This window comes from Camelus bactrianus, chromosome 6 (genome assembly GCF_048773025.1).
Source record: "Camelus bactrianus isolate YW-2024 breed Bactrian camel chromosome 6, ASM4877302v1, whole genome shotgun sequence".
Lineage (NCBI taxonomy): Eukaryota > Metazoa > Chordata > Mammalia > Artiodactyla > Camelidae > Camelus > Camelus bactrianus.
Genome location: NC_133544.1, coordinates 23,324,660 through 23,338,453, shown reverse-complemented (window position 1 = coordinate 23,338,453; position 13,794 = coordinate 23,324,660). Strand labels below are relative to the sequence as shown.

At 46.2% G+C, this 13,794-nt stretch overlaps 1 long non-coding RNA gene across 2 annotated transcripts in view; it reads right to left on the bottom strand.

Moving 5' to 3' along the window:
- The window catches only part of LOC105063392 (uncharacterized), a 203,475-nt gene that overhangs the window by 59,153 nt on the left and 130,528 nt on the right, over positions 1-13,794 (bottom strand). The window contains exon 6 of one of the 2 annotated variants that reach the window (XR_012507440.1): positions 7,044-10,284. The exons of the other annotated variant lie outside the window; for it this stretch is intronic. This is a non-coding gene — a long non-coding RNA (uncharacterized LOC105063392). Of the gene's footprint in view, positions 1-7,043; positions 10,285-13,794 lie in introns of those variants that run through there. 2 annotated transcript variants of the gene reach the window in all.

Genomic DNA, 13,794 nt, shown 5'->3' with positions numbered 1-13,794 from the left:
CTGCTTTGATGATCTCCCTTGGCCTTGGAAGGACAGGGGGCAGGAGAGGTGAGCTGTGTTCCTAGTAAACTGTGGGGCAATAGAGAAAAGCTTTGGATTTGGAATTAGGACTCTTAGCATCCAAGCCCAGCTCTGCTACTGATTCTAGGCAGTGGGATTCCCTCTCTGGGGAATAAAGAAAGAAAGTTTCCTCTTGTGGAAATAAAGAGATGGAGTGGTGAGTCACAAAGCTCCTTTCCAGTGTAATGGTTAAGAGCATGTGGTCTAGAGTCCGACTCAGGGTCAAAGCCCATTTCCACCTCTCACTGGTGATCCCTCCGGGCCTCTGTAAAAGCAACTTCCTCAGGTTTTATGAGGATTAAATGAGAGATTGAATACAAAATGCTTATCACAGTGCCCGGCACTCAGTGAACACTCAGCGTTAGCTGCTAATATGACGGTGATGGTGGTGATGACTTACTGTCACTCTATCACTGAGCTCATCTTGGAAGGCTTTTCCTTTCATTTTTTACACAATCAACTTTTTAGAGCTGCATCTCAGTCTTTATTCTGCTTCATCACACTCGTTGAATAAGACCCATTCTCAGCAGTAGATAGCGATGATTCTCAATTCAGTCAGCAGAGATATCAGAATCGCACAGAGGGAAGGGAAAACAGCCCGCGATAGTGGCTGAGAATCACCATCTTAGTCTCTTGCTTCCTCTAATAAGAAAACATCCATCAAGAAGGAGCTGGTTCAGCCTGACGACTGAATCCTCAAGGTAGGCAGACAGGTCTGGCACTCTGGGAGAGGCCCAAGTTCATCCATCATCAGGGCCCTGGCGTCCTTCCTGGACTTTGGGAAGTGTGGTTAGGTACAGGGTGGGGTGGGGCTGGTCCTGGGTGGCAGAGAATGGAGTCAGGAAACTGGAAAGATGGCAAGCGGGGCTGAAGCCAAAACTGAGAAGCAGTCAGAGGGTCCCACCGAAGTTCAAGAGGGCTGGCCAGAGAGACAGAGACTGGAGCGGTGCTGGCCAGGCTGACAGAGCATGACTGCAATGGTACATCGCATGGCAGGCCTCCTCCAGCTCCCACCGGTCTTACTCGCTGGGCTGCCTCGTAGACTGAGTGGGAAGCTGGGCTCAGAGGGAGTATGTGCCCTTTGGTGACCTTCCTATTCTTATCCTACTGGTTGGTGGGGTCCCTGGATGTCATTAGCCAGAAATTCCAGAAAGAAGCCAGTCATCTGGCTCCTCTGGCAGCAGTGAGGATTTAGCGCCCAGCAGCAGTGGGCGCTTTCCTTTTTGTTAGAGGTCCATCTTACCTGCCTGGGGCTTGAAGATGGCAGTCTCCCGACAGGAGCCAGCAGCCTTTGTTTGCTAGAAAGCAGGGCTGACGATACACCTTGGGCCCAGTGAGACTCCGCAAGCTTACACCTGGCCACCTGGAACTCAATGCTTGCCTCTTCAGTCCTCCAGGCATCCATTCCTAGGATAGTTATTGAGCACCGATTATGTGCCAAGCACTTGCTAGGAGATGGAGCTGACTCAGATCCAGGGTTGGAAGGCTAGTGAGCTAACCTACCCTTGGAGAGAAAAACCATCCAGAGCACTTACTTCTCCGCTCTGGGGATCACAGGCCAAGTCCATTAGAAGCGAGCCACAGGAGAGCAGAGAGGTGGCCGGTTCTGTTCCTTACTGTCAGGTCAGCCATTAGCACAGTGCTTGGAAACTGGAAGGCACTCGGTAAACGTCCTGGAAGGGATGCTTCTTGCAAAAGGGGTTGTGGATAGATGGTCCCTGAATGCCCCAGACAAGTGACCATTAACTGCAGCTGTAACGCTCCAGGGTGTTGCTCCACACTCGTGGATCAGCCCACACCCTCACATGGACACCACCTGTGAGGATTCATCCAATGGCCAGCCAGTCCTGATGTGACCCTTTGTGACAGTGACCCCAAGAGGGTGGCGTTATTAGTACTAAGTTCCTACTCTAGTTGAGGAAATTAAGACTCAGAAAGTTTAAATGCCTTGCCTACTATCAAAACCCAGCTTCCAAAGGCTGTCTTTTACCTCAACACAGAGGAGTATGGGGTGAGGGTGCAGAGGTTAGAAAAGGAGAAGAAAGGGCAGGAGGGGCAGATATTACCAGTTTGAAAACTCCGCAGCAGGAGGCAGGGGTTCTAGCCTGGACTCAGGATATACCTTTGGTGTGAGTGTTGTTAGGAGGGGGTGAAGGGGTGAAGCCCTCTGAGCCTGCATCCCTTTGTAGAACAATCATTCAGCAACTCTGACTGGTTGCCAGCTTTCGTGCAGAATGGCGTGGGGGTGTGGCAGGATAGAGCTGAGGCACGGACACTGTGGAATTGCTCTCAGGTGACCACGAGCAGGTTGAGATGTGCCTAGAACCAAGTTCAGGTTTGCCAGGTGGCACCAAGGTGGGGTCCGGAAGCCATGCTGTGATTGTTCAATAACCAAACTTCCCTCTTCCTCAGGAACCCCTGCCTCCTTTAAGGGGAAGTGCAAATCTTTTAAGTTAATAATTAACTTGTCATAAGTTCATCAATGCCCCGTCAAGGGAGTGACAGAGAGCGAGGGAGGGGATGCAGGGGAGGGGAAGGGGACCCAGCCCACACCCCAGCCTATACCCCAGCCGGCTGCAGCCCCTGCTCACCTGGCCCATAATAAATAGGATGAAAGGCGCTTCTGATAAATGCCCATGTCAGGGAGAGATTTTACCTTCACTCAGAAACAATGTAATATCTCGGCTATTACCCAAAATAATTTATCAATGTGTAATAGCTTTGTGCAGACCTCAGATAGGAGGGGAGCCGCGCTATCAGAGATGGATGTAGCCTACCTTCGGCTTTTAATTTTTAATGTTCGCAGCCAGCTTTGCATTAAAGGCCAGGTGTCATATAAAGACTTAATGTAAGAGGGGAGTTCATGAATTCTAATCAAAGGAGGAGCGCTCCCTGGCTGGCTGCTGTCACCTCCCGACTGTTCTTATTGATCTTTTGTTTTCTCCCCTCCTGTTCCTCCTGCTCTTCTGTCTCCCCTCCACCTCCTACACTCACTCCACCCCACCCCTCCTCACCCTCCCACCCTACCCTGCGCTGCCTCCTTCCCAAGTCACAGCCTCTTCTTCCCAACAGAAGAGGGAGGGTCTCTGGTTGGCTGGACCAGGGCAGCAACGATTCTATAACATCTGGACTGGGCGCCCAGACTCCAGTGGCCGGACAGCAGAATTCTTTTCCGTTTCTCTTCATTCATTCCATTTTTATTTATTCATTTCTTTTTCACTCATTCATCCAAAAAGTAGTTTTGAATACCCATGAGGGGCCAACCCTGCTCAGCCCTGTGCACAATGTTAGAGACAAGAGAGGTAGTTTCTGCCCCTTAGAGGACTGTAAACCCTTGCTGGGAGATACTTATGGGAACATACACATGGAAACGTGACTTGAGACCCTTATGTGAGAGTTACAGAAAACCCTCAAATGTATTCTCAGTTAGGCATTCCCTGACAGTCTTTTAAAATTTGTGCACCTAAATGTGCGCGCGCACACACACACACACACATCCCATCCAGCATTCACCGCCCATTTCTGTGCTGCATTTTTCTCCAGTGTACTAACCCCCTTCTGCCGCGCTTTGTAAATCGCCATTATTTTGCTTATGATGTCTCCTCCTACAAGAATGTAAGCTCCGTGAGGGCAGGAATTTGGGTCTATTTCCACAGACATGGCCCTGGTGCAGACATAGTAAGTGCTCAGTAAATATTTTTTGATGAATTAAGCAGCCGGGAGTCAAGCTCTGAGGATAAGAGCAGTGGTGTTGCTGTGCGGTGGGAGGGGAGGAATAGTTGTGGCTTCCAGCCTCAGGCCACCTCAACTCCCCTGCCCAGAGTCTGTTCTCTCCCCAGGGGGTCCTCTTCAAAATGCCAGTGTGGTGCCGCAGGCAATCCACCACCCTCCCCACCTGGGCCTAGCCTGCCTCCTTGTTGGACTCTACCAGCCAGACTTATATCAAAGGGCAGGGCGTGGCTCCACAGGGCTGGGACGGGATGTGATCTCCTCAGGGTGGGGCTGGGCTGCCTCTCCAGAACCCCTAGCACAGGTCCTGGCACACAGTAGGTGTTCAATTCCTGGCAGTCCAGTTTGGAAGAGATGAATTCCTGAAAACTCTCCTAATTTCAAACTCAAATTCAAGACTAATTTTCCCATAGAAATAAAGTACAATCTGCATGATTTCAAATTTTGGACAAGTGAGACATAATTCATATTGTTTAATTGCCCAGTTTCAAACTTGCTTAAAAATGCAGCTGCTCTGTGCTGTTGTGTCGAAGGTTAAGTCAAGAGGGGCAAATTCCCTCCCTTTCTCTTTTTGTTCCTGCTGCCTCTTCTTTCTGCCCAGGGGCCTCCTTCAACTGTTCCTGCAGTCAAGAGTTCCTCCCTACAGTTCCCTTCCACCCTTTAAGACTGACTTCAAAAGCCAGCCTCCTCCATGAAGCCCTCAGGCACAGACTCCTTCTTGCTCTTCCAGAATTTTGTTCCTGCCTTTGTCACAGGCAGTTGAATTGTGAATGAGTTGCTAATGGGTCCTTCCCTATTAACCTTGAGTCCTTGAAGGAAGACTCTGAGGCTAAGCATCTCTTTAATCCTTGAATATGAATGAATGAATGAATGTGCGTCCAGGTAACTCTCACAGATATCTCCCAAAGCGGATGATGTAAACTTTCAAGAGGATTTCCTTAGAATCACTTTTGGAGCTTCAAACCAACAAATAAAACCACCCAGATTCCTGGACCCCACCCGAGCCTTGCTGAGAAAGTCCCCGGGAGAGTCTGATAGTCTGATCGGACTAACTAGATTCCTCTGGGGCATTTGTTAACGGCATAAGTTCTTGGGCCCCACCCTCAACTCTTCAGGGCTGGGAGTGAACATTTAACAGTTGCCTCTAGTGATTGGAGGAGTCAGAGCAATTTGGAAACACCCTCTATGCTCTGATCCATCCTCCTCAAGGGCTTCCCAAGTGAAATGATAAAAGCCTTCTCCAGCCCTATCAAGTCAGTGAAGCCCTCCAAAAGTCCCCAGTAATCTTCCAGGCAGGAAGGGACATTAGTGATCCTTCAACCTTGGCACCGTTGACATTTGGGGTCAGATAATTCTCTCTTCTGGGGGCTGTCCTGTGTAGGGCAGTCGTTTCAGCAACATCCCTGGCCTCTATCCACTAGATGCCTGCAGCAACCTCTCCCTCCTGCAGATGTGACAACTGCAAAATGTCTCAAGACACTGCCAGGGGACAACATTGCCCCTGGTTAAGAATCATTCCAGTCCTGCTTGGGGCTCAGAAAGGCTAAAATCTTTGCTCAAGAGCAGTGACACAGCTAAGATTTCAGGAAATCGCTGGAGAGGCAAACTTTTACCTTTACTCTCTAGGGATCTTTTGGCCGAACCTGAGAAACTGACACAGGACAGATCAACAGAGAGCAAAGCGTGCTACTTACTTAATGCACATTTATGTGACACGGGAGGCTTCATAAGGAACAGAGACCCAAAGAAATGACAAACCCTCCTTGCTCTTACATTAGGTTGAACGAAGAGAAGCCGTTGTAAAATGGGGACTGAACTAGGCTGAGGGAAGATAAGGATTCTTTTAACAGGGTCTTTTTGTATAGAATTCTCTTGGTCTTAACTTCTGTCCTCAGTGATAAGAATGTTACTTTCCTTGGCATAGGGAAAACATCTTCTACGTGGGAAGTTCATCTCCTGCTTTTAGGAAAAAGAAGGGGCTTCAGAGTGTCTTTCTTGTATTTGCTGTTTTTCAAGTGCTTTTAATTCAGAATAGTCAATATGCCAGAGAGGCACATTTTGGAATGACACGTTCTGAGCTCCTTCATAATCAAAAGTAAAAATGGAGACCACATATAAAGGGATGCATCACTGTGATGCAGGAAAACGGATGTGGGGCGTGAGCAGGGCTGTGTCCCAGGTCTCGGTTAAGCCCCTGGGACGTGCCCTGCCAAGTGTGGGTCCTTGGCTTCGGGCAGGAAAGAATTCAAGTGCGAGCCACTGTTGAGTAAAGGTAGATTTGTTCAGAGAGATACATACTGCATACAGTGTAAGGCAAGAGAAGGCAAGGAAAGAGGTGTGGGAATTGGGTGCTCAGGTTAAAGTAAAAGTAGGTACACACTCCATAGACAGAGTGTGGGCCATCTCCAAAGGGGAGAGAGAGCGCGCAAAGGGCCACTAGGTGTGGTGTTGTCACTTTTTATGGTCTCAGTAGCTTCACACGCCTACAGGTGGGGTCAATCTAACTGCCCTGGGGAAGGGGCTGGGATTACCAGGAATTGGGCCAAGGCCCATTCTCTGGCCTTTTGCGGTTAGCCTTGGGGCTGTCATGGCGCCTGCAGGCATGTTATTTTATCACAGCTGTTACCATGAGCATATAATGAAGCTCAAGGTCTTCTAGAAGTTAAACCTCTTAATCCTCAAGGCCAACTAGAAGGTGAATCTTCCACCATTTTGGTTGCTGTCTTTCCTTGAGTAGCTGTGCCCTGCCTCCTTCCCTCCTGTCTCAACTGTATACAGCTGGAAGCAGCCACAGTGACTAAAAATACAAGGAATATTTTATAAAACACACGGCACTTTGTAAGGTGGACTATTAGGCAGCCATGAAAATAGTGATTTGGAACATTGATGACATCGAAAATGATTAAAGGTTAAATGAGAAAAATCAGTGTTCGCAGTGGGATGAAGAGCATGGTCTCAATGTTATTTTAAAAGTGAAAACCGAAAGACGTATTTTGTGCTATTTAATTTTTTCCTGATAAAACATTATTTTACTAAAAGGTTAAAAGAATGTGAAAAAAGTGAAAGTTCTCCCTATGCATTCTACTCCTCGGTCACAAGGCCAGACAAGGGGGTGAGGGCTCCCCAGACTGAGCTGGAATTAACAGGTTATGCTAATATTCTGCAAGTATACATTCAACAATGATTTAATGGGTTTAATAGGAGTGGGGAGAAACTGATACTTACTGAATAACAACAAAAATTATATACTTCTGTTTCAAAATAAATCATTTATTGAAATGAAGAAAAATGTTTTGTTTTCAATTATGAAATATTTGAAACATACAGAAAATGATATAAACAAATTCCTACATACCTAATGTGAATTTATTTGCTTTAGATCTTTTAGTTTTTAAGAAATGTAAAAAAATGTTGTAATGTTATAGATATAGTATAAGCCTTACTCTCTTATCTTTTCTCTGTTACTTGTACTCAAAATAATCAATATCTTGAAGGTGATGTAAATCATCCTAATATTATGTTTTTAATATATTTACTACATACATACCTTCATAAATAATTTTGTCTTGCGATAAAAATTATAAATAGTATCAAATTGTTTTGATAGTCTTTTGCAACTTGTTTTTTAAACATTGTGTTTTTTTAACTTGTCGATATTCACATGTAAAAATTTAGTTCATTGATTTCAACTGCTAACTAATGTGACATTGTATCACTAAACTACAGTTTATCTATTTTCCTACTGAAGGATAGTTAGTTTCTTCTCAATTTTTCTGCTGTTTCTAATAGTAACACATGAACTTCCTTATACAGATTTCCTATGTGTTTGTGGGAGAGTTTGCTTTCTAGGACAGGAGTTCTCAAACTCTTTGATCTCAAGACTCTTATATTTTTAACAATTATTGAGGACCCTAAGAGCTTTTGTTTAAGGGAATTATATCTGTCAATAGATATCATATTTATCAGTTTAAAAATTAAAATAGATTTAAAAAATATACTTATTAATTAATTTAAAACAAAAATAAAGCCATCACATATTAACATAAATAACATATTTTATGGAAAATAATGTTTTTTAAAGTAAATATACTAAAATGAGTAGCACTGGTTTTCACTTTTTACAAATCTAATGTCTGTTGTACTACACATTTTGGCTGAAGTCTATAAAGAAAATTTGGCCTCACACAGATACATAGTTAGGAAAGGGAGGAGTAATTTAGTAGCGTTTTTAGATAACTGTGGATATTCTTTGATAATACACCAAAACTCAACAAGTGGTAGTTTCTTAAAGATCAGTTGCAATGAGAAACCTGAAACCACATCAGTTAACTTTTTGTACTTTATTACGGCAAGATGCAATGATCTACCTTGCAGTTTGAATAGATCTTTTACTTATAACTTTTGTAACATCATACATTGATCATTTGGAAACTAATGGTTCACCAGGTCCTGTAGATCATCCAGATGTTAGCACATTTCATCATGTAATAGCCAAAACTTGCACTTGTTAACAGCACTTCTGATCTTATCACACAAGCCTTTAAAGGATGAGAAGCTGTCATGCTCCTGGTGGCAGATATAAGTCTCCTAAAATTTAAAGGTTCAAATTTTATTATTGGCGACAAACATAATTAGTTGTTTTCTTTGACGTGACAGGTTCACTTTATTTTTGAGAAGATATCTGCCAAATAGCCAAACCTGAATAATCATAGTTTGTTGGTCTTTCAGGGAAAAATAGTGTTCCATGAAAAAACTGGCTGGTTCATCTTTCACCTCAGTCACATGTGTGCTTTTCCTCCAGACAGTCATGCTCGGGCATTCAGCAGAAGGGCTTTTTGTGCAATTCCCATTTCATCACACAGAGTTTTAAGAAAACAAGGACTCTAGGGTCAAGATTTTTAAAAATTAAAAATTCTACTGCTCCAGGTAGAACACTCTTTAGTAAAACTGTTTTCCCCCTACAAAGTACATGGCAGTGCAGAATGCAATGATGACTGGTACAATTTGGGGCCACCGCATTGATTCACACTAAGGTATCAGCAGTCTTTTACACCATCAGTGCAAATGTCAACACAGCAGAAGAGACAAATAACATCTTCGTATTATTCTGAAAAGAGTTTTGACCTTGCAGGTCCCCTGGAAGCAGCTCCTTTGAGCTCCACAGGGGTCCAGGATCACACTTTGAGAACTGCTGCCCTATGGTATCTAACCAGAGGTGGTTGGGTGTACACATTTCACCTTTAACTGTCACTCCCAAATTGCTCTTCAGGGTGGGTGTATTAACTTTATTCCCACCAGCAATATGTAGGCATTATCAGCTCTCCACATCCTGATCATTGCTTAGTATACCCCAACTTATATTTGGCAAATCCAGTGAGTATGAAATAGTGTCTCATTTTTGCATTAACCACATCATAGCATTTCAAAGATATTTGGAATGCTCTTTCAAATCAGTTTTTTAATCACTCACAGTTAGGTGGTGTTTATGGCACTCACTAATAATTGAGGGAATTTACAAGGATCTAGATATAAAATAGAAAGTCTCAACATATGTTTAAGAGGTGTTTTTTTTTTTTTTTTCTAGCTTTCATGTTGGCGAAACATTTCCCACTTCTCTTCAATTTCCTTTTGCAATTTTCCAAATGAGAGAGCTTCTGGGGAATGCTAGTCTAGGGTTTTTAATCATTTATTTCCTGTAAACATTGCCAGCCCATATGTGATTTGGTTTCAGAATTGCAATTGATTACACTGCAGATTTGAGCCTTCAGGTCTCAGGGCTGGGGATGCTGCCTACAGTGGTTCCTTGCACCTTGCATGCATACACTGTTGAAATGCTCACCACGGATTTGTAGTTGCTGGTAACCTGGCTATGCTGGACTTAGAAACAGTAGATCAATCTTCAGCATAGTGACTTTCAGAGGACTTTCCAGGATAAGTTTGAAAATGTATGTGATTTTTGCTTTACATGTTGACTTCACAAGCTAACTTCCAGGTAAGAAGCAAGGCCATTCTAAGTAGTCCCATGTGGGAGCCTGAATTAATAGGCATTGAGCTTCTCATTTATTTCAGTAACATTTATTGGTTTGGGTTCTCAGCATCCATTCCTCTAGACTAGAGATTGGCAAACTCTTCTGTAAAAATCCAGATAGTAAATATTTCAGGCTGTGTGTGCCACAGAGCCTCTGTTACAACTGCCTTTCTGTGGAGTAGGGCAAAAAGCAGCTGTAGATGATAGGTAAACTTGTGCCAGTCAGGGTTCAGCTGGAGAAGAAGGGGGAGAGAGAGAAGGGGAGGATGCTGGGGAAGAAAGAGGCCATCAGGGAGGATGAGTGGGAACTCTTGGGCATGGGCTAGAGCTGCTGTCCACAGGCAGAATTTCTTCTTGCGAGAAGCCTCAGCTCTGCTTTTATGACCTGTCAACTGATTGAATGAGGCTCATCCAGATTTTTAAGGCTGATCTCTCTTAAGTCATCTGATTATGGTGTTTAATCACATCTGTAAAATATCATAACAGCAATGCCTAGATTAGTGTTTGATTGAGTAATTGTGGACTATAGCCTAGACAAGTTGACACATCAGAAAAAACATCACAAATACCAGGCTTCCTGTGCATTCTGAAGGTATTTTCTTCCAACCACATGGCCATGGGCATCTGTGCATACAAACAGGGAAGATCATCTTGAACTTGGTAACTTAAGCTCAGACGGGCTGGACAGACAACTTAGCTTATGGGTAAATGCATTGTGAGTTGACTTTAAAGAAACCCTGGAGGCCATCAGGGCCTTGAAGAGGGCACGTGCCCTACTCAGCTAGGATAAGCCCTTAGGGTCCCTGAGGCTCTGCTTTCCAAACTGTGGGTCACAACCATAAATCAGTTCAGGGGGTGGCTGATACACACTTTTTTTTAATGAAAGGGAATAAAATAAAAAATAGCAAGTGTATTACACATAACAAATGTCAGTGCTTCCAGTGTGTGTGTGTGTGTGTGTGTGTGTGTGTGTGTGTGTGAGACTTCCCATAGCCCTCCACAGATTTCCTCTAGCTCTGGAGGTGTTAACACCCTTTGTCAAAAAGTGGGGCATGGTAAGTAAGAGGGAAGGTTGGAAGGAGTTGGAGGAGGGGGTGAAAGTTTGGGGAGACAGAGGTTTGGGGAAATCCAGTTGTGGACAGACTGTTGAGAGGGAAGCACTGAAGAGGGGAAGGGCGCTGAGGACTGTCATGTCTGCTGGAGTCTCATCTTGTCTCCTGGATTCTTGGCTTCTAGGTCACCCACTCTGTGACTTCAAGGGCTGATGGGGAAAGCGGAAAGATGAGGCAGGGCCTTTATTGCACAATGCTGGCTTTTATCTTGGTTTGCAGAGCTCCAAGCAAGGTCAGAAGAGAATAGTTTCTATTTGCTTCATTTGCAGACAGACAAACTGAGGCACAGGAAAGGCAAGTTGCACAGAGGATTTTCCGTGGTCCACTGCACTCCAGGGAAGCAGGAGCCCAAGACAGGCTGCTGGAGGCCCCTTCTCTCTCCATCGGGTCCATCTTACTGCTCTCCACCGGAGTCTCTCTGCATCCTGGCACAGAGACATCACCATCTTCATGTTTTCCCCTGGACATGGCCCAGCCCCAGAGCCTCCAACTCATGAGGGTACCCCAAACAAGGGGCCTAGTAGAAGCGCGGGGCTGCCCAGAAGACAAGCAGCCACGTCCTCGATGGCTTCTCTCTTCTGCCCTTTCCCATTAGGGGCAGTTCAAGGAACCACTTTTGGGTGTTTGACCAGCCCACAAGTCATCTCTCTCTTTCCCAGGAACTACCTACCCTATCGGAGGTGGGCTCTGGGCAGCCATGGATGTACTGTAGGCCTCTTCACTCCTGAACACATGGCACACCAGAGCCACTTACTGGAGGGGCGCTGGAGGTGACAAGGGGAGTCTGTGGATGGCTGAACTCACAACACATAAACTTGGGTGCTGCAGGTGGCCTGTAGCACCCTGTGCAGTGGGGACGTGGAGGCCACCAGTGAAGAGAGGCAAGAAGCGGCCCCAGGCTCTGCTTCCAGAACCCTCTGAGCTCAGGCTGCAGTTCTGCCCTGCAGGCCCATGAGATGCCAGCTATCTTATAATCAATTCACCATTATTTTTTGTTTATTTAAACTAGCACACCCTTTACCTGTAAGAATCTTTTCAGCCATGTAGGGGATAAAGTATACTGACATATACTGCAACTTGGACAAGCCTTGAAAACATTATGCTAAGTCAAAGGCCAGAGGTAAAAGACCACATATTGTATGACTCCTTTTCTATGACATTTCTAGAATAGGCAAACCCACGGAATCAGGAAGTAGATTCGCAGCTGCCAGAGGCTAAGGGAAGGGGGAAGGGGGAATGACTACTTAAAGGGTACGGGGTGTCCTTCTAGGGTGATGAAAATACTTTGTACCTGGAGAGAGGAGGGGGTTGCACATTGTGAAGACATTGCATGCCGTTAGAGTGGACACTTTTAAACGGTCAACTATATGTTACGTGACTGTCACCTCAATTAAAAATAAAAAAAGAAAGAATCCTAACTGATACTTGTGAGGAAAGGGAGGCTTCTGTCCTTCCCATGTGCCCTAGGGCCTCCCCCAGCTGACGGGCAAAGGAGAGTTCATCCTTGAAGAGGCCTGACCCTGCTCCAGCCAAAGTGGGCAACAGAAGGTCCTGTTTGCAGAGAGAGCGAACGAGGCATCATCTTCCTCTCGCAGCTCCTGGCACCTTGCGCCTCCAGTCTGGCTGTGTGCCAGCCAGGGCCCTTGTCCCCAGGGGTGGATGGGAGAGCCCTAGAGTGGTGAATGGGCTGCATGGTCCTGAGCTCAGCGAAGGTCCCGATGTCCCTCTGATCCCTTTCCAGGGTGAGGCCCACAGGAGAGCCACCTCCCAGGTCCCCACTGGTGCCCAGTGGTCCCACCTCCTCTAATCAGGGTCTCTGGCTGTCGAGTCCGTGGCTAACACGGTGATTCTAACTGCCGTGTACTACAAATTAATTCATTCCTTTCGGCCTTGCTGTTCAGTAACTGGCTGTCACAGCGATCTCCCCAGGAGCTAATTGAGAGTTGCGATCCGTGGCAGTATTTCCATTAGCAGCATAATGACAGCCGCCCCGCACACATACAAGTATACATGGAAGCAAAAGAACATAGGTACATCTACACACACACAGAAGCTAAACACACCTACACACACAAATGCCCAGGCACGCACCCCTACACACACAGCTGATTGGCCCCAGTTTGTTAGCACAGAGACATCTGGGAGATTGTGCTGCCAGGGCTGCCCATATTTTGGGAGCCCCTGGGTGACGATGGAGCCCCTATGAACATGGGACACTGGGAGTGGGCCCAAGGCCACTGTCAAGAACACAAGGGCCCCGCCCCTGCTGTTGTGCCTGGTGCCAGTGGGCCATGCGGACCTGGGTTCCTGGTTGGCTTCCTTCGATTAGAGGGAGGGACCGGTGGTGACCATGGCAGAGACTGAGTGCCTGTACGTGGGCACGTGGTGAGGGTGGATGAGTGTCGGGATCAATGGTTCTCATTCCAGCCAAAGTTGACTGGCTGCTTCTTTGTGCCAGGGAGTGCAGGTGCTGGAATTCATGGATTCCTTCAAAGAGTCCTTATTTGGCTGTGAGCCAGGCACTATCCTGGGTGCTCAGTGGTTGTCTGAGGCCAGATGCCCCGCTGAAGCTGAGTCTGAGAGAGGATGTGAGCAAGGGGGGTTGTTGGGCCATGATCCCAGGAAGCACCAGAACAGGAGTAGAGAGTGAAGCTGGGAAGGGAAAGGAGGCAATTCAGGAGTGACAATGAGCAAGTCACACTGGGGACTCGGAGAGAGTGTGTACAGCTGGTCTCAGAGTTGCCTACCCCTACAGAGACAGAGGAGCCGGGTGTTTACCCTCGGCTCCCAGTGGTCATCAGCGAGGGTTGAGGGGTATCCCCAGGGGCCTTAGCTCCTTGGTACTTCTGATCTAATCCCTGAGCA